This window comes from Balaenoptera physalus, assembly GCF_965194825.1.
Source record: "Balaenoptera physalus genome assembly, chromosome: 9".
Classification (NCBI taxonomy): Eukaryota; Metazoa; Chordata; class Mammalia; order Artiodactyla; family Balaenopteridae; genus Balaenoptera; species Balaenoptera physalus.
Window position 1 is genome coordinate 88239813 of NC_138888.1, and position 4004 is coordinate 88243816.

At 39.7% G+C, this 4004-nt stretch overlaps 1 long non-coding RNA gene across 1 annotated transcript; it reads left to right on the forward strand.

Annotated features, from left to right (window-relative positions):
• Window positions 1-2053: 2053 nt before the first annotated feature.
• On the forward strand, window positions 2054-2934 carry LOC309666696. The gene is made up of 2 exons (XR_014267252.1): window positions 2054-2144; window positions 2864-2934. It is a non-coding gene; the product is annotated as an uncharacterized lncRNA (long non-coding RNA).
• Window positions 2935-4004: the final 1070 nt, after the last annotated feature.

A 4004-nucleotide genomic window follows, 5' to 3' on the forward strand; every position in this document is an offset into this window, starting at 1 on the left:
GGAAGCAATGAAAATGTCCATCAACCGAGGAATGCACAAAGTAGAAGTGGTCCACGTACACAGTGGAAAATTACTCCAATAAAAAATAAAAATTAAATTTAAAAATCCAGCAGAAGTAAAGAGACATCAGCTTGTGTGAGTTTGTCCGGGCACACACCACTCTAATTTATAACCGAGAAATCTACAGGCCACAAGGGCTTTTCCCTAGGTACCAGCGTGGGGAACATAGAAAGGCTGCCACCCTCAGGCAGTTACCTGCAAAAGCAGCTTTAAAGCCTGTGCTAATGTTCATTTCATAGGAAGAAGTAATGCAGGACTGTAAATGAAACCTGCCCTCAAAATGTCTTGAGGGAGGTAATGACCAAAACATTTCAAAATGTGACACATACTTTAAGAGAACACTGTGAAGAACTAAGAGGTAATCACAGCTTGAAAAATAAAAAGGACATGCCTTAAAGCTCAATTTCAACGGATTATGAGGCACATGCGAATTCAACCACAGAGAGGTATCAGCTCACACTTGTCAGAATAACCATCAGCAAGAAAACTACAAACAATAAATGCTGAAGCTGTTGTGGAGAAATGCATACCCTCAACATCAAGGGGGACATAACTTGGAAAGGGCCACAAATGAGAACAGAATGGAGGTGCCTTAAAAAGGTAAACATTGAGCTACCATATGACCCAGCAGGCCCACTCCTCGACCTATAATCTAAGAAGAGAGAATTGGAAAGACACAGGCAGGCAAATCTGCATTGCACAGTATTACAATAGCCAAGATATGGAGGTGACCAAAAAGTCCACCAACAGATGGGTGGACAAAGAAGAACTCCTCCATGTACAGATGGAATATTCGCTAGTGAAAAAAATGAAACAATGCCATTTGCAGCACCATAGATGAGTCTAGACGTAATCACGCCACCTGTAGTAAGTGAGAAAGCAAAAGACACATATCCTATCATTTCACTTTTAGGAGTTACTTAAAAATTGATACCAATGAAGATATTTCCACAGAGAAAGGCAATCTCAGATTTATTAAAACACTTATGGTTCACCAAATAGAAACGGATGAGGATTGGATACATTACCATATTGGGGTTAACAGAGATATATAAACCATGTGAAATATATAATCACCAAAGACGTACGGAAGAACAGAAGAAGACTACTCAACATTGTGTCATAACCTACATGGGAAAAGGATGCGAGGAATAACAGATACACTTATATGTGTGAAAGAACGACATTTGCACACCTAGAACAAACAAACCATTGTAATCAAATGTGCTGGGATAAAAAATAAAAAGTAAATTACAAATATGAACAAGAAGTAATGAGACATAAACCTGAAGGGCGTTTTCCTGGCACATTCCATTCTAATTTACAACCTAGAACACCACTTCCATTTAGGCTCTGTTTCCCCAGTTACCAAATTTGGTAAAGGAGAAATGATGCCACCTTGTGGCCGTTTCCTGCAAGAGCAGATTTAAACTCACATCTAATGGTCACTTAACATTCACAAGGACTCAGGGCTGTAAAGGACACTTGCCCTAAAAAACTGTGCTGAAGTAGGGAATGGACCAAAAAATTCAAAACAGGCAAATGTTTCAAGAGGAGAGTATGAATAGTTACGTTTTACTCACGCTCTTTTATAAAAAAAAGGAAAATGGATAAAAGCTCAACCTCAGGGAGTGTTAGACCCATGCAATCTAATCTATAATAAGTTTCAACTTACACCAGTCGACTGACCATCAGCAAAAATTCTACAAACAATAAATGCTGAAGGGGTTTTAGAGAACCCTGTACCCTCTACCTGCTGGTGAGACGTAAAGGGGTAACAGCCAAAAATGAGAACAAAAAGGAGCTGTGTTTAAAAGTAAAAATGGCGGTAACATTCAATCCAGCATGAGCACCATTGGACCTCTCACCTGAGAAGACAAGAATCGAGAGGACACAGGCCGCAAAAGCTGCAGTACAGCCTTATTCACAATAGCCAAGACAGTGAAGCAGTCAAAATGTCCAACAACAGGTGAATGGAAAAAGAATTGGTCCATGTACACAATGGAATATTAGCCATGGAAAACAATGAACCATTGCTCTTTGAGGCACCACAAATGAGTTTGGAGATAGTCACGAAACATGAGGTAAGTCCAAAAACAAAAGACCTATATTCTATGATATCACTTATAGGCGTTATCTAATAACTGACACAAATGAACATATTTCCACAGAGAAAGACACTCACTGATTTAGAAAACAAACTATGCTCATGTAAAAGGAAAGGTGTGGGGAATGGATAAATTTAGTGTTACTATATGTATAGAAACACATATTATATACATATCTCAAAAAGACCGACCATATAGCAAGGGAGGTGTGCGGAACCCTCTGTAACATTTTACATGGGAAGAGGATCTGTACTTGAATAGACATATATAATGTACAAATGAACCAGATTGTGTACACCTAGGACGAACAATATTCTAAGCTTTACCCCAATTAAAAACTAATTTAAAACCAAGAAGAAATAATGAGACATAAACTTATTGGGGTTTCTCCATGCACATTCCAATGTAATTTACAACCTAGGAACACGACTTCCAGAAAGGCTCTGCTGCCCTAGTACCCAGATTGGGGAATGGAGAAATGCTGCCTGCTTGAGGCCACTTCCCACAAGAGCAGCTTTAAACCCATTGCTAAAGTTCAGTAAATAGTCACCAAACTTGGAGTTCGGTAAAAGACACCTGCTCTCTAAAAAAATTCTGGGGTGGAAAATCGACCAAAAATTTCAAGAGGGCAACCTTCCAAGAACACAATTTCAAGAGTTATATTGTACTCCCAATTGTTTCTTTCTTTTTAACAGTAAAGAAAACGGTGGAGAAAAATGATGAGTTTTACGAATTTTCAAAGACATGCAAACCCAAATTTCAAAAACCTATCAGCTCACACCAGCCAGAAGGGCCATTAGCGTAAATGCTGCAAACAATAAATGCTGGAGCGATTGTGGAGAAATGCGTACCCTCGATTCTAAGGGGGACGTGGTAAGAGCCACTAAGGAAAACACAAAGAAGGTGCTTCGAAAAGGGTAACACGGTGCTACCAGTCAATCAATCACACCTACTGCTGGGACTATCACCTGACAAAATGAGTATCAAAAAGTCGCAGGATGGCAATCCTGCACTCCAACAGTATTTACCGTAGCCAACACTTGGAAGCAATGAAAATGTCCATCAACCGAGGAATGCACAAATTAGAAGTGGTCCACGTACACAGTGGAAAATTACTCCAATAAAAAATAAAAATTAAATTTAAAAATCCCACAAAAGTAAAGAGACATCAGCTTGTGTGGGTTTGTCCGGGCACACTCCACTCTAATTTATAACCGAGAAACACCACAGGCCGCAAGGGCTTTTCCATAAGTACCAGGGTGGGGAACATAGAAAGGCTGCCACCCTCTGGCAGTTACCTGCAAAAGCAGCTTTAAAGCCTGTGCTAATGTTCATTTCCTAGGAACAAGTACTGCAGGACTGTAAATGAAACCTGCCCTCAAAATGTTTTGAGGGAGGTAATGGCCAAAACATGTCAAAATGTGACACATAATTTAAGAGAACACTTTGAAGAACTAAGGGGTAATCACAGCTTGAAAAGTAAAAAGGACCTGCCTTAAAGCTCAATTTCAACGGATTATGAGGCCCATGCGAATTCAACCACAAAGAGGTAGCAGCTCACACTTGTCAAAATAACCGTCAGCAAGAAAACTACAAACAACAAATGCTGAAGGTGTTGTGGAGGAATGCATACCCTGAACTTTAAGTGGGATGTAACTTGGAAAGAGCCACTAAAGAGAACAGAATGGAGGTGCCTTAAAAATGTGTACATTGAGCTACCATATGACCCAGCAATCCCACTACTGGTTATACACCCACAGAAAACCATAATTCAAAAATACACATGCACCCGAATGTTTATTACAGCACTATTTACAATAGCCTGGTCATGGAAGC